Raw genomic sequence first — 27,317 nt, forward strand, 5'->3', positions numbered from 1 at the left:
TGAACTGCTCACGAGCCAATGGCTTTGTGAAGATATCTGCAAGCTGCTCATCCGTTGGGACATAGGTCAGCTTGATCTCACCTTTGAGTACATGGTCTCTAATGAAGTGATGTCTGATGCTGACATGCTTCATTCTGCTGTGCTGGATTGGGTTCTTCGATAAATCAATTGCACTTTTGTTGTCACATTTGACTTCAATTGTCTTTGTTTGAACTCCATAGTCTTCAAGCTGTTGCTTAATCCATAGGACTTGAGCAACACAGCTTCCAGCAGCGATGTACTCAGCTTCAGTGGTAGACAAGGCTACTGACGCTTGCTTCTTGCTGAACCAAGATACAAGACAGCTTCCTAAGAAGTGGCATCCTCTAGAGGTGCTTTTTCGTTCTAGCTTGTCCCGTCCATAGTCAGCGTCAGTGTATCCAATGAGTGTGAAATTATGAGTGTTGGGATACCATAAACATGCGTTCACTGAGCTTTGCAAATATCTAAGGATTCTTTTTACAGCTATGTAATGAGATTCCTTAGGGTTAGATTGATATCTAGCACAGTAGCACACTGAGAACTGAATGTCCGGTCTACTTGCTGTAAATAAAGTAGAGAGCCTATCATACCTCGATATAATTTGCTGTCTACCGACTTACCATTCTCGTCATCGCATAGGACAGTGTCAGTGCCCATAGGAGTGGATATTGGCTTGCATTTTTCAAGATCATATTTCTTCAATATCTCCTTGGCATATTTAGCTTGACTGATGAAGATGCCATTCTTTCCTTGTTTGATTTGAAGTCCAAGGAAGAAGTTGAGTTCTCCCATCATAGACATTTCAAACTCAGTCTGCATTTGCTTGCTAAATTCCTTGCACATTGACTCATTAGTAGCACCGAAAATAATATCATCAACATATATTTGAGCCAGCAGGGTATCTTTACCCTTTCTCTTAATGAATAAGGTTGTATCAGCTTTGCCCCTGACATAGTTTCTAGTCAGTAGGAAACTGGTCAGCCTCTCATACGAAGCACGTGGTGCTTGCTTGAGGCCGTATAGAGCCTTTTTGAGTTTATAAACGTGGTTTGGGAATTTAGGATCCTCAAACCCTGGAGGTTGATTAACATAAACTTCCTCATTTATAACTCCATTAAGGAATGCACTCTTAACATCCATTTGAAACAGTTTATAGTTCATGTAAGATGCATATGCACATAAAATCCTAATAGCCTCTAGCCTTTCCACTGGGGCAAAGGTCTCACCGTAGTCAATACCTTCTTGCTGACTGTAGCCCTGAGCTACAAGCCTTGCTTTGTTCCTGACTACATTTCCTTGCTCATCCAGCTTGTTGCGGAAGACCCATCTTGTTCCAATGGTCTTTTGACTCCTTTGATGTGGCACTAGCTCCCACACATCGTTTCTTCTGAATTGGTCAAGTTCCTCTTGCATTGCGCTCATCCAGAATTCATCTTCCTCAGCATCAGCGAAGTTCTTAGGTTCCTGAACTGAGACGAAGGCTACATTGCTGAGGTACCTCCTAAGTTGGTTTCTTGTCATCAGGGTATTCTCAGCGGCATCAAGGATTGCACTTTCTGAGTGTCCTCTTGGAATCCTTATCTCTTTGGGTAGATTGATGTCTTATGCTGTTTGTGTTTCAACAATCTCTGCAGGTGAAGACTAGTCAGTGAAAACAATATTTGGTTCACTTTTACCTTTGGTCAGCCCTTGAGGGAATGACTCAGCAGCTGTATCTTGATCAGCGGGTGCTGAGTGTGGATCATCCTCGTTCAGCGGCAGATATCTTCCTGCAGGGTTAGTTTCGTCGAACTGAACATGTACTGACTCTTCTAAAACTTGAGTTCGTTTATTGAAAACTCTGTATGCTTTGCTATTTGTTGAGTAGCCTAAAAAGATAGCTTCATCAGCTTTTGAGTCAAATTTAGCTAGGCTATCCTTGGTGTTTAAAATAAAACATTTACAGCCAAAGGCACAAAAGTATCCAATTTTGGGCTTTCGTCCTTTCCAAAGTTCGTAGGGGGTTTTCTTTAGTATAGGTCTAACAAGAGCCCTATTAAGAATATAGCACGCTGTGTTAACAGCCTCTCCCCAAAAATTCTTTGGAAGCCTATGCTCACTCAGCATTGTCCTGGCAATTTCAACCAAAGTTTTGTTCATCCTTTCAACAACCCCATTTTGTTGAGGCGTCCTAGGAGCAGAAAAATTATGGTCAATGCCGCTGGCTTCACAGAATTCAACAAACTGTTGGTTTTTGAATTCTCTACCATTATCACTTCGGATGTGAGCCAATTTTAGGTCTTTGTCATTTTCAAGTTTTCTAACCAAATTTGAAAATGTCTCAAAAGTCTCATCCTTGCTACTCAGCAAGATGACCCAAGTGTACCGAGAGAAGTCATCTACAATGACCAAGGAAAATCTTCTTCCACCCAGACTCAGCGGCTGGACTGGACCAAAGAGATCCAGGTGTAGTAATTCTAACGGACGCTTAGTTGAGACAATGTTTTTGCTATGAAAAGATTGTTTGGTTTGTTTTCCAGCTTGGCAAGCATGGCATAATTGATCTTTTTCAAATCTAAGTTCAGGCAGTCCCTCAACCAATTGCTTTCTTGCTAATTTGGCCAGGAGGTCCATGCTTACATGACCAAGTCTCTTGTGCCATAGCCAGGAATTTTCTTCCTTTGAAACTAAGCATACAGTTTTTGAAAACTTTTTCTCTAAGTCTAGCATAAAGACATTATCAATCTGAGGGGCAGTTAAAATTAACTCATTTGTTTTTCCCTCGTATATTTTACATCCAGTAGCATCAAATATAACTTTTCTCCCATTGCACATAGCTGAGCTACGCTGAGTAAGTTATATTTGAGTCCGCTGACTAGGGAGACTGACTCAATAGTAGGATTACCTCTGATGGTTCCTGACCCTACTATCTTACCCTTTTTGTTGTCTCCAAAACTTACACTTCCTCCTCGTTTACGCTCAAACGTGATGAACTGAGTTTCATCACCAGTCATGTGCCTTGAGCATGCGCTGTCAATATACCACATCTTTGACTTCTCAGCACACCTCAGGCTTACCTGCATTGTAACTAGTTACTTTTAGGTACCCAATTCTTTTTGGGTCCTGGCTTGTTAGGTTCAACAGGTAAAGCATCATATTTAATTTTATGGCGGCATACTTGGACTGTATGGCCATTCTTTCCACAAAAGTCACAGTTGACCTTCCGTTTAGGATTTCTCACTGACTAGTCAGCACCCCAGTGTTGAGTGTGCCAGCACACCTTTGTGGCGTGTCCTTTCCTCCCACAGAAGTCACACTGGACATTCCGTTGGGGATTCCATCTCTGCTGACCAGTACCTCGGTACTGAGTACTCAGAGGAATGTTTCTTTTGTTTGGAACCTTTAGTTGGTTCTGGATAGTTGTGACATCCTTTCTCAGTTTCTTTGAATCTGATTGGACTTCAGAGACAAACTTGTGCATGATTTCCATATTATCATGCAAAGTTGAGTTGTCCTGAAGAAGGAATCTGAGGTCACTTAGCTTGACCTCTTCAACCTCGTCACAGCGCCTGCTGAGTGCTCTGACTTTCTTATTACACTTTTTAACAAGTGTATAGAGATCACTCAGGGCATTTACCATTTCATTTCTGAGCTGGGGTAGTGATATTACCTCATTTGATTGCTCCTCATCATCGGATGCAATGGAGGGGTCAGTATGCTCAGAGACGCACGGCTCAGCAAGTTCGTCAGCCATGAAGCATATCTTTGCTGACTCGGTGGCCTCAGCTTCTATTGATGAAGACTCATCACTGTCGCTCCATGTTTCCACCATTGCCTTTTTACCATTCTTCTTATCTTTCCTCAGCGTGGGGCAGCTTGACTTGATATGGTCAGTTTGATGACATTCAAAGCATGTAATGGGCTTTGAGTTGTCTTTCTTGTATTTGCTGTCGCTGGAGTCAGCTTTATACTTATCAAACTTACTGGAAGGCTTCTTAGAGTATTTGTCGTTCTTTCTAAACAGCCTTTTCATCTTTCTTGTGAACATAGCCATCTCTTCGTCGTCTGTTAAGCTCCCATCAGTGGAGTCAGCTTTCATGACAAGAGACTTCTGCTTCTTATCTTCAGACTTTTCTTTCACCTCGAAGTTTTTCATTGATATCTCATGGGTCAGCAACGAGCCGATGAGTTCGTCGTATTTGTAGGTGGTTAAGTCCTGAGCTTCCTCAACAGCGGTCTTCTTTGCTTGCCAGTCTTTAGGAAGACTCCTGAGTATCTTTTTGACTTGTTCTTCCTCAGTGAAGATCTTCCCAAGTCTCTTGAGCTCATTGATGATGTTGGTAAACCTTGCGTTCATGTCAGATATTCCCTCATCATTGTTCATTTCAAACAGCTCGTACAGTCTCATCTGCTGGTTCACCTTGGACTCCTTTACTTTATTGGTTCCTTCGTAGGTGACTTCCAGCTTCTTCCAGATCTCTTGCGCCGACTCACAACCTGAAATTTTATTATATTCTGCAGCATCGAGTGCACAGTGAAGCATATTAATAGCCGAAGCGTGATTTTGGAGCTTCTTGAGATCATCCTCTGTCCATTTGGCCTCAGCTTTAACAACTGTTTGGCCAGCCACAACTTCGACAGGTACAAATGGGCCTTGGACTATAAATAGCCAGGCACTCATATTTGTAGCCAGAATGAAATTTTTCACCCTATTCTTCCAGAAGGTATAGTTAGATCCGAAGAATAGGGGAGGCCGAGTAATGGACAGCCCCTCAGGTAATATCTGAGTTGTCTGGTTTCCTGGGAGAAACCGAGTGTTGTTTTCGCCCATAGTGGGGATCAGCTCAAGGTGGTTAAACCTTTTACAGTGAGCTTTTAAGCTCTGATACCACTTGTTGGTCCCTTATAACGTTACAAGTATAGTTCCAATGGGGGGTTAGGAACTATTTAAAAATTTTAAGTTAGGGCAGACTTCTTTTTCGTGAGAAAAAGGTTTTAACAGCGGCGCTGAGTGAATAGCAAGATACTGGCTTAGTCAACTAGTGACTAGGTCAGTTTTTTTACTTGAGTCAGGAGATAGCACTTTGAGTCTATTCCTGATCTCAGATATTCAATGCGCACAACTCAGCTTGACCTCTTTACTTGGTCAGTTTTTGTTTAAGCAAGCAATAAATAGATAAAGGAGTTTAAGGTTAGAAATATGTTACTCAGCAGATTTATCCAGGTTCGGCCTCCAAGCCTACGTCCTGTCCCTGGAACACGTTCTGAGATTTCAAATTCTCTACTGAGCTCTTTAACGGTAGAGCATCAAACCTTTTACAATCTTAGCAACTGAGTATAACAAGAGTACCTTCCTCTATACCTCTACTCAATCCTAATCTCTCGCTGAGTACTATAACCGAGTACTCAGCTTGTCCTTTCTAATCTCTAGAAATGATAAGTGTTTGTCCTAAACAACGATTGCTAAGACACCTTAGATGATTGAATAATCACTCTAGACTTTTACACAAAAAGATATGAAATTTAGTGTAAGATTGCTTTGCTTTTTCTTGCAGAACTTTGCGTAGAGATTTGGTCAGCGTAATGGCTTGATCATGTTCTGTGTTGAATGAAGCAACTGAAGGGCTCTATTTATAGAGACGTCTGAGGCATCGGTCATTTCGAATTTCGAAATAACCGTTGGAGGGAAACGGCTTCCTGTCGTTGTCATCCTGTCTTGCTCAGAGCGCTCGGCCAATCAGATTTGAGTATCTTCTGTCCTCGGTCAGCTTTTGGTCAGCTTTTGGTCAGCTCGGCAGAATGTCTCTTCATTTATGGTAAGGTCAACTAGATAGCATTCTGTGTCGTCTGAACTTTTCCCAGAGTGGAAACACTTTGTCTAGAAGTTGTTATTCGCCAGCTGCTGTCTTGTACTCTTTGTCGAATCAACTCAGCAGCTTCGTCCCGAAGTTGTTCCACGAAGGTCTTGTAGATCCTTCTTCCGCTGAGTTGTATTTTGTACATAACGACAGTGTTTTGACATACGCGGGCTGAGTTGCCTTAAACTGTTTGACTTGGGCTTTGACTTTAGTATTTGGCTTTGGGCCTTTTAATCTTTGTGTCTTATAAACAATTTAACTCAACATTGAACAAACACATTAGTAGAATAAATCAAAGCATTTAAACTTAGTGTGTTTAGAATATGTTTTTAATTATACTTAAACAATTTTGTCAAATCAAAATTATGTGGAAAGGTGTTTCAACAGTATTTATATCATCTCAACCCTAAAACAAAATTACATAAAAGGCTAACTTACATAATTAATTAAAGGGTAAGGTTAGGGGGTAAAATGGGGTAATAATAAGGTGGTGGCATGGATGGTAAATAGGGAGTGGCATGGGTTGTGAATAAGGAGTGGCAGGATTGTAATTATGGAGGAGCTGGAGTAAGGAACAAGTTCCTGAAAAGTGAAAGTACGCGGAGCGTGGATTGGTCTATGAAGTTTCTAAGCTCCTTAAAGTGAAAGTAAGTGGTGCGTGCCCAAAAGTACACGGAGCGTGGATTGGCTGCTGACTCTTCTCCGGATCATTCCTTCTTACATGCGGAGCGTGTTTTCTTCCACGTGGAGCGTGCCCCATCCAAGCCATGCGTAAGTGACCTTCTGGACTTTCTCCGGATCAATCTCAAATACACGCGGAGCATGCCCAAATACACGCAGAGCATGTCTGAGCTGCTGTGTTGTATTGTTTTGGCCTCTTTACTTGCTTGTTGCTCGCGCTTGGTTCTTCCTCCGACTTCCCTCGTCCGAACCCGATCCTAGGGAAAGATGCCCCGCATCAAAGGGTCCGTTTGGTACGTTATAATGCAATGTAATCTAATTGAGTTTGTAATATAATCAAATATGTAATGTAATTGAATGAAATAATGATTTCATTACTATGTTTGGTTGGCAAACTTTAATAAAATTGATAATGTAATTATCATTACAATACGTTTGTTTATATTAGTTAAATGCAATTTTCATATTTTTTTCGTATTTGGCCATTAGTAATAAAAATATAAGGGTCCGTCGTAATAGAGATTCATGTCTATTTTGTTTGTAATGTCCATTACATAAATTTGTAAAGAAAAATTAAGTGATGTATTTCTGATTCCATTACGAAAAATATGATAGGACTAACCAAACGTGGTAATGAGCCTCCATTGTAATGGGCTTTCCATTACAACGCCCATAACAATGTACCATTCAATTATATCGTACCATTTAATAATTAATATATTAAATTTATCATAGTAATGGAATCATTATTCCATTCAATTACATTACACATTTGATTACATTACAATCTTGATTACATTACATTGCATTACAACGTACCAAACAGACCCTAAGAGCCCCTAAATTTAGGCTACAAAATCGATTGGCTCCTGAAATTAATGAAAGTTACTTATCGGCCATCTGAATTTGTTTGAAGTATACATATTGATCCCTAAACTTGCTTACAGTGATCTACTAATTTTTTGAACTTGTTTAAAGTGATATACATTTTAATTTGTCAAAATGATATCTTGTTATGCCATGTGGATATGAAAAAATTAATCATGTCAGTTTAAACGAGTTCAAATGACTAATGAAATACCTTATAAGTTTAGAGATCAACTAATTTTTTTAACAAAGTTTAGGAGCGCTTAATATATTAGGACAAATTTATTTATCATGAAAAGATAAATAATTAGTCAAACATTACTAACTCGGTCATAAGCCACTAGTAATTCATTTCTTTGAATGGAAACAAAATTTCAAACTTTAATAAATACCTGAAAATGTAAGGGTAATTTTTATGGTCACTATTTCGGTTGTGGTGGTAGTACAAGTATTAGTAATAGCAGGATTGTGCCTTTTATTATTAGTGTGCTTTAAAAGTCGACAAGCGAAAGAAGATACTGAAAAGGGCGAACATGAATCGGATTCAAGCAATATTCAAGTGGATAAAGGTACATTTGTCTATTATTTACCTGTTTGAGTTTGGTGAATTACATGAATCAAGTATGCTTAACATTTCTTTGTTTATGCTTAAATTTCTTATTGCTTGAGAACTGGCCTTTTGAGCAGTTGCAAAAGATTCGATTGCAATTCTAAAATCAATTTGAACCGGTTAACAAAAAAAAATGGAGATAAGTTTGAAGCTTGGGATGAACATGTGATAGATCTGACAAAATTGCCTACTATGGAACATGATATAGATACGAATTTTATTCCTCAGCAACCACTACCTCCTTCATCATGTTTTCTTGTTAACAAGGTTATCGGCAATTCGGTTGTGCATGCAGAAATATGTACAAGAAGTTCATCAATTAAGAGCTTGAAGTCTACAAGGTTCGTAAGGATTTTCACCATTGCAACACTTCAGCAGTATACAAATAGATTTTCGGAGGAAAATTTATTAGGAAACGACACATTCAGCAGTGTCTATGTAGACGATGTTGAGCTTCCCGATGGAAAGACGAGATTCTTTTGTTTCAACCCAATTATCGATAACCTTGTTAATAGAAAGGCATGGATGGTGAGGCAGTGGTTGTGGCGGGATAAAATTCGCATCTATATCATGTTCCATAGTAGATACTCTTGTCAAATTTATCACATGTTGGTCCCGAAGCTTCAAACTTATCTCCAATTTTTTTTGTTATCCGGTTCAAACTGATCTAATAGAGTTGCAATCGAATCTTTTGTAAACGCTCAAAAGGTCAATTCTCAAGCAATAAGAAATTTAAGCATAAACAAGAACATTAAAAGAAATGTTATATATATTTGATTCATGTAATTCATCAAACTCACACGGATAAACAATAAACAAATTTATTTGTATCCACTTGAATATTGTTTGGATCCGATTTATGTTCACCCCTTTCAGCATCTTCTTTTGCTTCTCGTCTTTTAAAGCACACTAACAATAAAAGGCTAATCCTACTATTAAAGTCTTGGCTAAATCATATACTTAGATTAGTTATTTATATCTTAATTCATTATTCCTTGTATAGTTTGACCATGTGTTAAGATAAAATATCACTGTCTTTGGTTGAATCTAGTTTGCCATTTGTTCATATGTTTACTGATATATGTTAGTTGATTTTACTTTTAAAATATTTAAGTTTAGTAAAATTTTATCTCTCATTTTCAAGGTCAATTTTACCATAACATAATAAAATTTAAACTAGTTGGTTTTATCGTTATTTGATTATGATACCAAACCTTCTAAACAATTTTATCGATAAATTGAAATAATTTCATTCATTTTGACAATTGTTTGTAATTGGGTTAATAATATAATAAATATTTTAGGTTGTATTTTGTGGTTCACTTATATATGATAAATTTTAGTTGAAATTTTTGGTATTTTTTTTAATGGGAAACTGGGACGAGGAGAAAAGTGAATCACTGACATCCCAACTAGGTCGGCACCCAGGCAATCACTATCTCCAAACCCTTATATAAAATAAATCAAAAAATGTATGTACATAGAGTTAGGAAGATCGAAAATAAACAACGTTCAAACGGTCGTTGATAATAAAGGGCGAGTAAAAAGGTGGAGCTGATGGCCACCAAGTAATACTGGGGGAGCTGAGCCCAAATTTGGCTAAGGCATCGGCTGCCTGATTGCCTTCACGGAAGATATGTGAAATCTGAACACACATGTGTCTGCATTGTGAGAGAGTTCGGAGCCAGTCTTGTCGTATTATCCAAGGGACCTCAGTCGAGCGGTTTCTTAGCAAATTGACCACAAAGGTAGAGTCCGATTCTATCCAAAGGTTTCTCCATTCCTTTTCCCAAGCCAAGTCAATAGCAAATATCACAGCTTTAAGTTCAGCAATATGGGCGTGCACAGATGCAATAGGGAAAGCGAAACAGCCCTTTGGGAAGCCACGGCAATTTCTGAAAATGCCTCCCGAGCTCCCCGGGCCAGGAGACCCATTAGTAGAGCCGTCCGTGTTTACTTTAATCCAACCTGCAGGAGGCGGAATCCATCGGACCAAGGTGAAATTTGGTGCAGCAGGTGGTCTAGCCGGCGGGTGATTGATAAGGTGCGCCTCTTTGACGAAATGCCAGAGCATAGAGGGGATCATTTGGATTGAAGGGAGCTGACTGTCAAAAATCGCGTTGTTTCGGATTTTCCAGATGAACCAAGGCGCACTGGCGATGGCGAGTCTCCAAAATTTCACCCATTGTCGCGACAATTGTTGCTGCAACAAAGACACAAAGTGAGAATAAAATGTACCTGTTCCTGTGCAGCTGATCACCGTCGAGAAGATAGAGATGATCGTTTGCCAGACTACCTTCGCAAAATTGCAGTTGAAATTTTTGGTATTAGTAATACAATACACATTTTAGACATAATTGATATTCGAAAGATCTGATGTAATGATTAAATAATGGTAAATCAGTCTGTTCAAAATTTGTCAAATATGGAGAAAATTGATCTGGTCTGAAAATATTAGGGGCAAATATACGTTTTTTTATAGATGCAAATTTAGACTTTATCTCAAATAGTTATACGTCAATGTTTCTATGGTCTACAAAAATGAAAAACCAAAAGAGTGGTGTACTTTGGGTTGTATCCAATTTGCCATTTGTTCGGTTAGCTATTGACTACTAGTTTGCTGGTACATACTAGAGTTTTTTTTTTCAAAAATAGTTATTCATGATTTTTTTTTAATTCTAACTAAATATTTTATATATACTTTTTGGTTTGAAATAAAACAACAAAAAAATATAAATACTTGTTTGAGTAGAAATTAAACAGTATTTACGAAAATGAGAACCAATGAGCATCTTTTCCAAAAATAGATTTCAACAATTGTTTTTCAATTTCGACTAAATATTTTATATTTACTTTTTGGTTTGGAGTAAAACAATTACAGAGCGTTTGGTATTCTATTGGAATATGGATAAGAATAAAGGTTGAGATAGAGATAATGATAAATGGTTGGGATAAGGATAAAAATATGATAATCGAGAATTATTATTCAATGTTTGGTATGTGGGATAGGGATAGATATAAATATAAAATAATATATTTTACTATTTTAACCTTATTTAAACTACATAACATTAATTTGAGGGATAAGATGGACTATTTCATCCTATTAAAATCGTAGTAGCTTATCCCACCTCCTTATACCACCATTCTCTTGGATAAGACTCATATCCCTCTCTTATCTCCCTAACTTATCTCTAAAACAAACAGGGGATAACTCGTCTCTGTTTTTTTTTTCTATCCCGGTAATTTATCCCCTCTAATAAACACCACGTTAGAGGTACAAAAACTTGTTTGGAGTAAAAAATAAATAGTATGTACGAAGACGAAAGCAAACAAGCATTTTTTTCAAAAATAGTTATAAACAATTATTTTTAGAAATATATATTAATTGAGAAATATGCCACCAAAAAAGTGCCTTAATAACTTCAAACCAAATAGTTACGTTAATTACAAAGGTAGATCAAGTCATAGCAAGACGGTGAGTGAGATTTCAACAATGAAATTGATTATCTCTAGTTGATGAAGAGATCATTAGTGATTTCAACTACAACTCCGATTTGATCTTCTATTCAAAGATCAATTGATTTGCTCGACTATAAAATTTCATCACCGGTGAATATAGAGCAGGAAAAAATAGTTTTCACGATTCAATATAGGTAGGTGGGATCAATATGTGATTTTAAAATAGTGGGACAATTAATAAGTGTAGATTTGTATATAAGTTTGGACTAATTAATATTTTGGGCTTGTTTTTAGCTAAGCCCATTGGACAGTTTATAAAATTATGGGTCAATTACATGAATATCATAATTAAGTATAAAATTACAACTAAGTCATATCACAAAACTTAATTCTTAATATGTCATTATTTTCTATATATTATGATTTTACACCCTAATTTAAAAGTTCTAGACTCGAATTCATAAATCATAAACCCTAGAAAATATATTCTAGACTTCTAATTTATAAATTCTAATCTTTAAAATATATTAAAAGTATTGATTTCACTAGTTTAATATAATCCAAAATTATAATTTGATATAGTTATAAATAGTTTTTAAAAGATGAATTTCTGTGTAATTTTCCCTAAAATTGAAGAGAGTATTGTTAATACCCATTTTTTATAGTGGATCCATGTAAGGGCATATTGGGGACGTACACAGAGTTTTCTTATGAGCGGGGATATTTATCCTCGTCTCCGCTTGTAGGGAAAATACAATTTCCATTTTCGTTCTACAGAGATTTTAATCGAAAATTTCCCGTTGGAACAGGAATCCCTATCCCTTTTACATCCCTACTTTTTATTAAAGTTTAAATTGTTTTTTATTTCCAATTCATAATTTCAAATACCTTGTTGGTTGTACCTTGTCGGAGATGTCGGCTAGCTTCTTCACAGAACACAGTCAAATACTTGTTTATTTTCTCTGATCATCATAAACAAATTAAGAATCACCTGTTTAATTTTCATTTTCTTATTCATTAAATAATTTTTATTACCAAATACATTAAACAATTTTTCCTGCAATTTTATTAAAAAAATACATATATTCCGACAGAAAAGACAGAATTATTGTGCAAGAATCAACATCAATCCCAAGTTATTTTTTGAATAAATAAAAGGTTGGTGTGAAAGCTCAATCATGAATTACATACACTAATCTAAATTAAGCAACACCTGCTCTTAACAATTTTGTATAAAGCAATTTTTTGGGCAAATCAATTTCTTAAAAAAAAAACCATTAACGTTTACGAGTATAAGCAATTTTACCCTTAACATTTAAAATGATGCAATTTTACCTCTAACGTTGGCAACCAAAAGCAATTTTATCTCTAATATTGGCAATTTTAGTCAATTTCAGACATTATTATAAAAACATTGGTATTTTATTCCTTATTCTGTATCAATTGCATATCAGTTTGTTTTAAAAAAAATTCATATTTTATGTGGTTTAATAATAAAGTTAAAGATTAATATTTATAAATTCGGTAAAAAAAATATCCAACTCGTACAATAGACAATATATTTTTTAAATTTTTTTTCATATCTAATAATATGTTTATGATTTGTTGCAAATTAGTGATAAAATGACTCACAAGTAAAGTGTATATGACAAGATTAATGACGTAGAAGATAGATTGATGAACTATTTCTCAAATTAACCCAACTTGACAACATTACGGGGTAAAATTGTTTTTGGTACCAACATTGGGGTAAAATTGTTCATTTCAAATGTTAAAGATAAAATTGCTCCTGTATGTAAACGTTTGGTATTTTTACACCTTAAAAAAATTTACCCTTCAATAAAAGAACTGTTTAAATTCTTTAAAGTTTTGATTTTTCATGAATCTGATTTTCTGAAAAAGTACCTAGCAAGCAATCCAAACCAGTAATAAATTTGATTAGGACAGCCATGTTTGGTAGTAGTTCAGTTTTTTTTTGTTATAATTAGGTCGTTTTGGTATTTGCTGTTTGTTGTTCGTGTTTGCTGGTTGCTGTTCATGTTTGCTGTTTGTCTTTGGAAAGTGCTACTTTTCCAAAAAGCAGAGATTCTCTGCTTTTGTAAAAAACTACTTTTGAGCTGTAAAAGACAAACAGGAAGCGTCTAACCAAACATCTAAACTCTACCTTTTAAAATGAAAAAGCAAATAGAAAATAAAAAGTAAGTAAGCAAACACCCCCTTAGTTAACTTATTCTATTTCTTTGATTCGAACTCTTGTTAAAAGTGTAACAAATTGGGTGTACATTAAATGCCTAAAATTGGCAATTTATACAACTTTCGGGTTTGTGAAGAAATTTTATATAGGTAAATTATAATTATGGTATCTGAATTTTCTCTTGTTTATACTTTGGTATTTAGAATTTGTTTTTACATAAAAAATACATAAACTTAAAATGGATGGACAATATAGTATCTATGACCTACTACAACCAGTTAATTTCAGGATGTAGTTGATGAAAAAATAAATTAAGTTCAGATATTTTTTATGAAAAAATGAAATCTAGATACCAAACTGTAAAATAGGGTAAAGTTATGGTTGTAATTTACCCACCATTTTAGTATCTCATCAAATGAGATTAAAGCAATGGAAGAAGAAAATCGTTTCCATGAGATCAAACCATCGATCTACTAAAGGGACGAAAGAAATTGGGACCAAATGTGTCCTCAAGATAAAAGTGAAAAGTTAATGAAAGTATTGAAAGGTATACAACTCGATTGGTCGCTTAATGTTATACGCAACAAAGAAGATAGGTTTCAAAGAAATTTATGTTGGATAGATAAGTAGCTCACTTATACGAGTGTTTACTTTTACTTTGTCTCATATTGACAAAAAAGGATGAGGTTGTTTTTGAACAATCAATAGTTTGTTCAATAATATAAGTCGTCTTGTAGAAACTATAGAAGTAATTTATTAAATTTTCGAAGATAGTTATTAAAGTAAGAGAACTTAGGTTAAATGTTGAGATACATCTGAACTGATGCTTTCGTATACTGTTAAGATATGCACTTCCTTCAAGAATAAGGAATCAACATCATAATACATCATGTGTGCTTAGCGACCATTAGATGGAAAAGACTGATAGTGTGATACTCGCTTGTAAAACTATGATTTTTTGACATGTTATCCTCACTACCTTAATTTATTTTGAAAGTATAATTTAATGTGAGTATCTTAGAAGGATACTCTCATAGGCAAGATGACAATTCACCTAGGACAACGACCGACTAGATTAGCGAATCAAATTATGATGCAAGGAATAAAGTAAAAGGGGAAGATTACCATGTATTCACATCTTCAAGTTTCTTCATTTCACGACCCTTGCAATCATGCACATGTATATAATTGCGATAATTGTAGAGATTCAAGTAATTACAGTGGATGTGATCTAAGATAATGTATACAACTTTTCTATTAAATTTCATACAGATGCTACATATCCATAACAAGTGTATATTACTCTTCTATACATGTTAATCAATAAATTATATATCCATAGTAGGTGTATAGTACTATATTTCAGTACATGTTTAATAAGGACGCTATATATCTCTAATAAGTGTATAGTATGAGATATTTATCGTATGTTGGTCGCATGAACTATTACGAGTATAAATGAGAGTGTCGGAGACAATGGGGGCCTGGAGGGGCCCAAGCCCCTTAGTCGTGGGAACACCATTACCATGGATGGTTTTCGAGGCCATTAGAACTACCCTTATTATGGATGATTTCGGTCCCTCTGTTTCTGAAAAATTAAGGTTCGGAGTGGTTAATTAACTCATCAAGTTTGTATTTAACTACAAAATTCAACTAGATTAATATATGATATGCAATAAATTTCTCTAAGTTTGTTCAAAATGACTAAATCTTACTTTTGCATTATAATTCTAGCTTAATTTTGAAAAGTTTTACATTGGTACGTAAAAACTGATTCTGGACCACTCAAATGATAACACGTATATATACGGGGGAATTTAGTAGGTTTGATTTAGAAAAAAAAATTGTGCGCACGCATGTGTAAAATCGGTCCACCCAATGGACCAATCTTGTATTCACCACTAGACGGGATAAAACTAAATCCTCAGTTATGTACGAGTGTGAGATGTATGAATTATCCATCCGTAATTAAATTGGATTAGGTGAATATTATGGATTCAGATTTATCTAATTAAGTTATTCAGATAAATAAGAATTTTAGATAGAATCCTATTTATTTTAATTTTTCTGTAAAAAAATAGAATTATAATTGATTAAGATTTACCATGTATAACTATGATTAAGATTAGTTTTTATCCCCCTCTATAGATAGAGCATCAATCAAACCATAATCAATAATGATAGATGTGCGTCTCTTTCCTATCTCTCTTATTATCAATATTCGTTCTTAGTTCGTAGAATCATCGCAACTCCTCCCGATTAATATTGGTATAGGAAATGTATGACCAGTAATATAAGATCATGAGTCGATTTTTCCGTTACAGCAAATCAACGAGGTTCTACACTACAAAATACTCGATAACCCGTATTTCATATTCGAATTTATATATAGTAGTTTCCTCTTGTCGTTTTAAATTAGTTTGATGTGCATCCCACTAGCTAAAAGTTTACTGTTAGTAATTATAATTAGGCCTAATACATCAACCAACTCCGTGAACTTATACATAATAGTAAATTGACTCTCTAAACTTTGCAAGTGTCTCACCAGCTCATTGAATTTGATTATTTCTTATCACTAACTCCCTGAACTTATCCATAAAAGTAAATTAGCTACTTGAAACAAATGTCTCACCAGCTTCTTGAACTTGCTTATTCCGTAAAAACTTAATACAAAACTCTATTAAACCTAGATTTTAAAAATACATCTTCATCTATTCGTGAGGTAATTTTATCTCTTCTCTTACCTTTCAACTTATTATAAGAATTAGTGTTGCAGGTTTGGGAGATCGAATTGATGAGAATTGAGAGATAGTATATTATGGTTTTTGTATTTAGTTGTTACCGAATAAGCAATCTTAAGGCGGGTTTGTTTTACCTACTGTTTGCTGTTACGGTTTGTTGTTGGAAAATTCCAAAAAGCAGATGTTCTCTGTTTGTATAAAATGCTACTTTTCAGGGGTAAAACGCAAACAGGGGGGTCACTAACCAAACACCCATTTAATGAGTTGGTGAGACATTTATAAAGTTCATGAAGCTAATCTACTTTTATAGATAAATTCAGAGATTTGGTGATACGGAATAATCAAGTTCAAGAAGCTAGTGAGACACTTGCAAAATTTAGAAAGTCAATCTACTATTATGTACAAGTTCAGGAAGCTGGTGATGCATTAGCTCTTATAATTAATTACGGGTGTTGTTAAACCCAGCCCCAAATTCCCACCCCTAGCCCCGTGAAAGGACGAAAATGCCCTTTCATAGGTTTTGGGGAGGGAATACATATTTTTTTTTCCAATCCGACACGCGGGCATGTGGCTATCACGCCTCACCGCGGGGTCGGACATGTTAGTCCACCGCCTCACCGCAAGGTCGGGCGTGTGGCTATCACGTTCGACCACTCGGTGAGACGTGATAGCCACACGCCCGACCAGGCGGTGAGGCATGATAGCCACACGCCCACGTGTCGGATTGGCAAAAAAATATATATGTTTATGAACCCGTAAATAGGCCGTTAAACCCGTACCTACAAAATTGTACATAAAACCTAAAAAAACCATACATATTTGGGAGTACAGTACTCAAATCCAGAAACAATAATACATATTAGGGAATAAATATTATTAATTACAACACATAAAACTACTATAACCTAGTCCAAGCCTCTCTCCTTTCAGCGTATAGATTGTCGAACTGACGAACACTGGGTTGATGATATAGACGCCATTGGACGGCAATGGGAGGCACTGGAAATGCAGGATGTAAATAAAGACATATGTAGTGATGATAGCTCCTCAAATGACAAATAACAATCTCTCGCTCTGGTGGTCTTCCATCGTCCGAACGCATCGGCAGTATAGTGCAACATCCTAACTGTGATGTAGTAAAAAGGAATATGACTGCATTCAATATAGATGCAACAGCGTATAAGTCATCCGGAGTCACCATCTAGTGGGACTCACCACACCCCGCTCCTGCCCATTTAATACGCGTGAGGGCAGCATCAAATTCATTCCCGTACACTAGCACATACAGATCACGGTTTGCCCGCATCTCATTCTCTATGAGCACTCTCATCGGCTTCCACTCCTCTTGGTTATAGGTGATGGCATCTGCTAAAACACGAAATCCACAGTTGCCATCTGCTACAACATCGTGGAATCCAGTAATAAACGGAACGATGAGACCTTGAACCCGATGTAATTGGTGGTAACCGGAGATATCCGCATCAAATCTGGCTGAAAATATTAATATATGAATTCCATCAATAAAAATATATTTACTTTAACTTCGATATATATATTAAGGAAATAAAATATACCCGGCTTCTCGTTGTTATGCACAGATGATGATGAGGAACGACCTCGACTATGACTACTCCTCGAACCTAAGGACCGTGCTCGACCTCGTGGTGCCTGACTCTACTCCCATCAACTCGGATTTCTTTTCGTTGATGAATTCCCTTTTTGTTTACCCCTAACTGTGTCCTTGACCTCAGGTTCTTTGAAGCCACTTTGTTCCGGGTGAATCCGGTCATGAATCATCATCGATATACTACGCACCATTGAAGGATCTAATTTTTCAACCTGCTCCACAAGTGAGTGAAAATACCGGTGATCCTCAAACCCGTCAGCATATACGGGAGCAGTAACAGGTATGTCACTCAAACCTTCAAACGCAAGGGATCTCCAAAAAGGATGGATTCGGTCAGCACTGACCGATTCATTTTTGTCAATATACGTTTTAAGCTCACATGCACATGGAATGCCATGAGTCATGGGCAACACGCATCCGCATTCACTAACCATATCCATGTCCCTTTTCTTTCTATAATTCTTAATACCACGAGCACATTTAACTAATATCCACTTTGTCTTGCCCCCTGTTTTGTGCGACGCTGTGGTTAACTCGAAGCCGATCCCAATTGCCGTCTGTTTTGCCCAATTAACAGCTTCGTGATATGTTTGAAACATTTGTTTGGGAAAAAAATGTGAACTGTAATCAATGTCGTTTCCGCCAAATTCTTCCCACGAAACCCCCTGCAAATGATAAATAACGAACATTACATTCCAATATACAACAATTCTATAGCGTTTCGGTGTGTAAAACCAAAAAACAGCAAAAATTAAGGACGGGCGTGTGGCTATCACGCCATACCATATGGTCAGGCGTGTAATCATCACGCCTCACCATATGGTGGGGCGTATGAACATCACGTCCTACCATACGGTGGGGTGTATGAACATCACGCCACACCGTATGGTGGGGCGTGTGGCTATCACGCCACACCGTATGGTGGGGCGTGATATTCACACGTCCCATCATACGGTGTGGCGTGATGCTTACACGCCCGCGGTGCGTAAAACTGAATTTTTTTAAAATGAAAGGACAGAAATCAAAGGAAGTTTTAATCGGAAAAATACTTCAACTTCAGATATAGCATCACTCCCGTCTCTCCCCGGTGATAACGGATTGCTCGCCATCGAACGTCTTGTCTTTGATTTCGGATCAAAATGTATGTAGGAGAGTTTGAGAGAGTTTGGGAGGGTTTGAAAATTTCAATTTTTTGCTAAAGGGCGGTTACGTCTTTTTTCGTGGCTGGAAGTGTGAAATTAGGGCTGGATATAGCAATTCACTTAATTAAATATTCTAACATGTCTATATAAAAATCATGAATTTGATGAACAAAAAAGTGAGAAAAACAATGTCGGATCTGTATATGATATGAGGAGAATGTGAGTTTGTTTACTTCAATTGTGATAGTTTACTAATTTTCTTTTTCTTCTAAAATAGCTAAAAAGTTATAACAACGAAAACGATAGCTAAACGAACACTGCAACATAAATAAAAGATTATAGAAGTTATTAAATGATGCAATTAGTATTAAAAGTACTTAATTATAATTAAGGTTGACATAATCGGTAAAGATCTTAAATTGTTTAGTGCCCGTTTGTTTCTATTTCTCCTAATTGCTTTTTACCTTTCAATACTAAATAGAAAATAATAAGTATCTGGTAAAATTCTGAAACAATTGCTTTTTAAAGAAAAAAACAATTAGTGTCTATTGTCTATCAGGTTACAGCAAACAGGAACTAGGGGTGCATAGGAAAATCCGAAAAACTGAAAAACCAAACCGAAACCAAACCGAAAATAAGGTTAACCGAAACCGATGCACTAGTGTATGGTTTTTAATTTTAAAAATAATGGTTAATGATTACGGTTACGGGTTTCTTATTCCAAAAACCGCGGTTAACCGAAACCGATCGAATTTCAATTAAATATTAAAAACTAAAAGAATACATTTATTTATATTTATATTTATATATATAATTATATATTATCCAACTATATTAATTAGTAATTAATTAGTTAATTAATTATATTTATCTAATTAAATATGTACTTAGTGATGTTTGTTAAAGAAAAAAAGGAAAAGACATATGAAGAAGGAACTTTCAAAATAAAGATAATCTGGTAACAATAAAAAAAATAAAGATAAAAACATAAAGAAACTTAGATCATATAATAAAGAACCTAAAAAATTGAAATAATTTTCTGAATTTAGAAAATGTCAAAATTAAATCCTATTTTTACTTGGTTCATACTTTTTAGTTTCCGCTGCTCTTTTCTCCACCTTATTCACTCTTCCATGCACACTCCACACATATACAATGCACGCACATCTCTCTTTTCACCATTAATTTCTTCAACTCTCTACTGATCCACTATCTCACTGATGCAGCGGAATTAAACAGACTTTCGTCCTAAACAATTGTTCGCGCAGGAACAATGATTAAAACCTTCAACGATCGTTGAATCGCGCACGAATAACGTAAATTGGAACAAATAGAGACTAAACTCTGAAATTTTATTAATCAATAACTGTCTACATAAGGTGGGGGGTCGAGCCTTTATATAGGCTGACAAATAAAACCTAATCTGAAACCTAAAAGGAAAAGCAACAAAACAGGAAAATAACCGAAAGTGCGATAAAAACACAAAACTGCCGTTTTGAGGCCCTAAACGACCTCGGAAGGCTAAAAAAACACGCCCGCCATGGCTCAATAGACGGATGGGTTTGATTCAATGGGCCGAATCCCATAAAGTTAGGGTCCGAAATCACTAAATTCCAACAACCCCATTTTAACTTCAAAATTTCAGTTTTGCCACCGGTTTCGCTTTCTCCAAATAGTTCAAGGCTTGCTCCACTTCATCATTCTCCCTGGGTGAACAGAATTCGTCCTCGAATTGTCATCATCAGAAGAATCACCAGAAAAAGGGATCGGGTGCTTCACATTAAAAACATCTGCAGTGCGAATATGACTAGGCAACTTCAACCGGTAAGCATTTGGGTTGATTTTCTCCATGATCTCCACGGGCCCTATCTTCTTGGCAAACAGTTTGTTATAATCTCCCACGGAGTACCTTTCCTTAGTCAAGACAGCCCAAACAGAATCCCCAACTTCGAACTCTACATGGCGACGCTTCCTATCCGCATATTCCTTGTAATTGCTTGCTGCCGTTACGAGATTATCATGAACTTGCTTATGTACCTCCACCAAGCTGTTCACAAAAATTTCTACCTTCCCATGCACGCGCGTCTTCTCTGGTAATGGCACCAAATCAAGTGGACCCCTAGGAACAACAGAATAAACCACAGCAAAAGGACTGAAACCCGTACTGCGGTTAACAGCATGGTTGTGCGCAAACTCAGCTTTGCTCAACATTACATCCCACGTTTTAGCCTTGTCACCAATCAAACAACGCAACAAATTGCCTAAGGACTCATTCACAACTTCAGTTTGCCCATCAGTTTGAGGATGGTAGGCACTACTAAAATTCAATTGCGTATTGACCATTTTCCACAAACTATGCCAAAAATGGCTAAAAAAATCTGGTGTCCTGGTCAGACACGATGGTTTCTGGCAAGCCGTGCAGCTTATAAACCTATCGGAAGAACAATTGGGCTACTTGAACAACATCAGTTATCTTTTTACAAGGAATAAAGTGTACCATTTTTTAAAAACGATCCACCACAACAAAAATGGAATCATTACCTCGTTGTGTACGCGGTAACCCCAACACAAAGTCCATACTGATGTCTACCCACGGTTGTGTAGGAACGGGAAGTGGACGATACAACCCTGCATTGGTAGCTGTTCCTTTCGAAACTTGACAGACGCAACACCTCTGCACCAATTTCGCCACTTCTTTTCTCATAAAAGGCCAGAAGTAATTGGCCTGAACCAACTGCAAGGTACGATCCCGACCCACATGACCTTCTCCGTGCATCTCTTCAATAATTTTTAACCGCCAACTACAATCAGGGACACACAATTGGTTGCCCTTGAATAGAAAACCATCTTGAAGGTGGAAACCTGTACGCTCCCCAGCTCGTATTTTTGACAATACGCTAGCAAAATATGGGTCAGTGTCATACAATTCAGCGAAAGAGTCGAATCCAAATACCTCAACTGACAATTTGGTGAGCAACCCTCTCCTCCTACTCAATGCATCCACCACCTTGTTGGTCACTCCAGATTTATGTTTTAAAACAAAAGTGAATTGTTGCAGATACGCCACCCATCTCGCATGTCTGACTGAAACTTTGTCTTGACTATGCAAATGCTTCAACGCTTCATGGTCAGTGAACAATACAAACTCCCGCTGGAACAAGTAATGCCTCCAATGCTTAATGGCCTGCACAACTGCGTAAAACTCAACATCATAAGTACTGTACCGCAGTTTAGCTCCTGACAGCTTCTCACTGAAATACGCCACTGGCCTATTATTCTGGCTGAGTACAACTCCAATCCCCATCTTGGAAGCATCAGAATAAAGCTCGAATGGCTGCTGAAAATTAGGAAGGACTAAAATCGGAGCCGAAGTAAGGTGATCCTTGATGAGCTCAAAAGCTGATTCCGCTTCGTTGGTCCACACAAATTTCCGGTTCTGCTTCATACAATCAGTAATAGGAGCCATGATACTACTAAAATGAGGTATGAAACGCCGATAAAATGATGCCAGCCCATGAAAGCTCCGAACTTCAGTAATAGTATTGGGCCTGGGCCAGTGTCTTACAGCTTCAATTTTGGACTCATCCACCTGTAAACCCACATCTAAAACGACATAACCAAGAAACAGCACCCTGGTTGACAGGAAAACACACTTTTTGACAGCATCAATAAATTTCTCTCTCCTCAAAACAGTGAGAACCTCCCTCAAAATAGCCAAATGTTCACGCGGATTTTTACTGTAAATTAGAATGTCATCAAAATAAACAACGACACTATTACCAATAAAAGGTCTCAAGACCTGGTTCATAACTCGCATGAAGGTGCTAGGTGCATTTGACAACCCGAACGGCATCACCAGCCACTCATTTAGTCCTTCGCGTGTTTTAAAAGCTGTTTTCCACTCATCTCCCTCCCGAATACGAATCTGATGGTACCCGCTCTTCAAATCTAGCTTTGTAAACACAATAGCTCCACTCAACTGATCCAACAGGTCATCTAAGCGAGGGATAGGAAATCGGTACCTGATCGTGATTTTATTGATAGCTCTACTATCCACGCACATTCTCCAAGTGCCATCTTTTTTTGGAATCAACGGGGCCGGTACTGCACAAGGGCTCAAACTCTCTCGAATGTACCCCTTTGCCAGCAACTCCTCTACCTGTCTTCTCAACTCTTCATGCTCACCTGGACTCATTCAGTAATGTGGACGGTTGGGTAATGCGGCCCCTGGCTCAAGATCAATCTGGTGTTGAATTTCCCGTATGGGTGGCAAACCATTGGGCAATTCTTCTGGGAACAGATCATGAAATTCTGACAGCAACGGCTTAACATCTTTTGGGACCACCCCCTCTTGATCTGCACGCTTACCCATCAACACATACACTAGTGGAAAAATGATCATTTGCATCGACGTATTTGCATCGGCCCTTTGTAAAGTGCGATGCAAAAAATCCATTTGCATCGGCCCTTTGTAAAGTGCGATGCAAAAAATTCATTTGCATCGGCCCCTTAAAAGGGACCGATGTAAATAATTGTATTATTTGCATCGGCCATTTTAAAAGGGCCGATGCAAATATTAATTGAATTATTTGCATCCGCCCCTTAATAGGGACCGATGCAAATAACAATATTATTTGCATCGGTCCTTTTAAAAGGACCGATGTAAATACTAATTGAATTATTTGCATCGGTCTTTTATGAGAGACCAACGCAAATAGTATTAGCATAAATTTAAAAAATCAATAAAAAGGAGGAGGGTTTATGTAATTAATTTGGGGTCAATTTATATTTATAAAAAGTTAACTTTGGATTTTAGGGTTAATTTTGTGCAGCCGCCTCCCATCTCCATCTTCTGCTTCTCACAAGACCTAAACCCATCTCCCTTCCATGGCTGCTCTCCAATCCGACTACTTCATTCTCCTCTCTGTTCTGGTCTTTCGGAGTTGAGTCTCAAGTTCCTGCCTCCAATTCGAAACTAGGAAGCTTTTACAATGGCGGCAGCCTCTTTTGTCTTTGTCCACGCTATCTTCTTATTTCCTTCTAAACCCTAAACCTACGATGCCGTCTTCCTTCAAGAAGGCACGAGGAGGATTATGTTCACCCAATCGGAATTAGATAACAGTTTCTTGAACGGTTACAATCTCGTCTTCCACTGATACTGGTATTTCTACTGTCCTCAATGATTTTGATTACTTTCGTTTGACTTGAGATTTATGTGTAAATGATGCGACTCTTTTCTTTTCTTGAATTCGTTCTCTTAGGTGTTAGCATGGAATTGGATGTTGTCGCTGGTTTCAGTGAGATGGTTCGTGATACTGTTATCTTCTATGATTTTGAGAAGTAGATTTAATTCTCTTTCAATAATTTAAATTCATTTTAGCTAGTACAAATTTAACCTTGAGTTAACAATTTTACTTGTTAAATTTCTTTTTACTTGCTTGATTGATTGTTATTTCGCAATTTTGATGCATGTTTCCTATCCAAACATGTAGTCTTACAGGTGTAGTCAGATTTGACATATCTTTTAACCGTAGATGGCAAAGTTATGCTGGCTACTAGACAGATTGGTCATGTCAGTCACTCTCCATACACTTCTTTTCAATTATTAGATTTGCCTTGTTTAGTATGGATGAGCTATTACTTACTTAAATTTGATGGTTATTTGAATTGAATTTCTAATGATAGTTATGTTGTGAGAAAATTATTGATTTGCTCTGATTGATTCTAATTAATTGTTCTAGATTTAGTTATATGTTTGGATTAATAATAGTTATATGTTCATTCTCATAGCTTGTCATTGCTGCTGATATTTTCATTCTCATAGTTTGTCATTGCTGCTGATATTTTCATTCAATAGCATTATCATGTTGCACTCTAGTTTGTTCATATATATCAGATTTTTAGTTTTGGTAAAGTACTAAGCTGAAAAATAATTCATAAAATGTTTAAATCTGATGTTGAAATTTCCAGAGTTTTCGTCCATTAAGACGGAAGCACTTAGGCGAGATTAATTTATATAAGGTTTATCAGGTTTTTGTCGAGTCATATCCACGTGATGCTTATCTTGGGAAAAAACAAAATAATTTTCAAGTCCTTGATCTTAATTTCTTAAGCCAACAATATTCATTGCTTTAAATATCCATATTATGCGGAAACACGTTAACCTGTATTTTTAGGAATTTTCTTACAGCATTATGTCGAGTCACTCTCCATATGCTTTAAAACATGAATGCCTTAGTGGCAACCAATAGGAATTTCAAGCTTGCAGCAAGGCTGCTGGGTTTAGACTCTAAACTTGAGAAGAGTTTGCTTATTCCTTTCAGAGAAATTAAGGTACTTTATAAATTTATAGATGTTGTCTTTATTAATCATTCTAGTTATGACAAGGATATCGGATAGAGCAGAAGTTATGACAAAGGCCAAGCCTGTCGGTTCGACCATGACGGGTTCAAATATTATGACAGATGAGGGTAAGACAGAGTTGTCAGAGAAGCCCAAGGAAAACGAGCCTCAAAGAAGGGAGATGACTTTCAAAGAGAATAAGATATTAAGTACTAACCTACTGAATTTGTCCTCAGATAAATTGGATAATGTTGTCCAGATTATAAAGAAGAGGAATCTCGGGCTATGCCAAGAAGAAAATGAAATTGAGGTGGACATTGATAGCTTTGATTCTGACACATTATGGGAACTTGATAGACTTATGAACAATCACACATGAAGGATTCAGGCAAGAACATGACACAAGGCCAACCTTTGCTCCAAACAAGAGAAGATATTCTCCCTGAGACTGTAAGACTATGAATTGTTTTATATAGATCAATTTTTGCTGCATGTAAAAGTCTTTCATCTTTCACACATTATTGAAACAACAATTATCCATGCAGAATCTGACTTCTACTGCTACCTAGGCTTTTACAAGAATCTGATGCTGGTAAGCTCCTCAAACTAAGATGTATGCTGATTTTATGTTCTGGCTGAGTACCTGTTGTTTTCAATTTCTATGCACTGATTCTAAAATTCAATTTGCTTATAAAACAGCTGAAAAGATCGTCAGGAGCTCTCCAATGGTTCGAGAAGAGCAAGATATGTAAGCGGGTCATGTAGTTCAGGCAGTTCTAGTGGTGGCCCTGGATCTTCTTCTAGTGGTAATTGAGACATTTTCCTTATAAATTATAATTAATGGTACAATCAAAAGGTTTTTAGGTGGCATTGCGGTTAGCATTATGAATACGGATAGATTTGTATTAAATTTTGTTATGATTTTTCATTTGCAGATTCTGACAGTAGTTCCTCAGGATATTTTTCAGATACAGGTCGATAACATGAGCTGGTAAATCTGTTAAGGTAGGCAACACTGTTCTTGGTTTTTGATTTCATTGTGTCTCTTGTTTCTTTCCATGACCTTTACAATATTCAAATATCAGACTGTCCCCTGAAATGAATCTCTCCGCCTTAGATAAAGTATATTGGTGGTTGTAAGGTTACTGTTAGGTCCTATGACTATGTAATGTTTTTCTTTTACGGGTAGAATACGCTAAATTCAGTAGGTACTGCTTGCAGGTTGAATGTACTATACCTAAAGTTGATGGGGCATTGGCCTCTTTTGTTGGGTTCAGAATGCAGCATGATAATGCTAGAGGTCCCATGAAATGAGGAATCAGAATACTGTTAACAATTTATTTCTCCGTGTTATTAAAGTTTGTAAATTATGCAAGGTGCTTGAAAATTCTCCATTTAATATATATGAATCAAAGCTATTTGCTATATTATAGAGCTCCATTCAATCCAAATTATTATTTTTTTTTATTTTTTTAAATGACATTTGCATCGGCCGTTTAAAAGGATCGATGCAAATGAGACTACATTTGCATCGGCCCTTTAAAAAATGTGATGCAAATGCTACATCATTTGCATCGGCCCTTTTAAAGGGCCGATGCAAATAAGATGCATTTGCATCGACCCTTTTAAAGGGCCGACGCAAATGATGCAAATGGCCCTAAATGGCCGATGCAAATGGCCATTTTTACACTAGTGATAGACCACCTCAGTATTCCGAAGCTCTTCCTCCAGTTGTACCCGATTCACCAATAAGACGCTTCCGTTGGGCGCTGTTTTACTGATTTCCTCCTTCC

At 36.8% G+C, this 27,317-nt stretch overlaps 1 long non-coding RNA gene across 5 annotated transcripts; it reads left to right on the top strand.

Moving 5' to 3' along the window:
* Positions 1 to 24,022: 24,022 nt before the first annotated feature.
* LOC136225571 (uncharacterized) lies at positions 24,023 to 26,899 on the top strand. 5 transcript variants are annotated; one of them, XR_010687169.1, is made up of 7 exons: positions 24,023 to 24,343; positions 24,444 to 25,515; positions 25,761 to 25,974; positions 26,070 to 26,116; positions 26,224 to 26,330; positions 26,460 to 26,529; positions 26,746 to 26,899. It is a non-coding gene; the product is annotated as an uncharacterized lncRNA (long non-coding RNA). The 5 variants fall into 5 exon arrangements; XR_010687167.1 differs by having other exon boundaries at positions 24,444 to 24,754; positions 25,359 to 25,974; XR_010687168.1 differs by having other exon boundaries at positions 24,444 to 24,754; positions 25,373 to 25,974.
* Positions 26,900 to 27,317: the final 418 nt, after the last annotated feature.

This window comes from Euphorbia lathyris, chromosome 4, assembly GCF_963576675.1.
Source record: "Euphorbia lathyris chromosome 4, ddEupLath1.1, whole genome shotgun sequence".
NCBI lineage: Eukaryota > Viridiplantae > Streptophyta > Magnoliopsida > Malpighiales > Euphorbiaceae > Euphorbia > Euphorbia lathyris.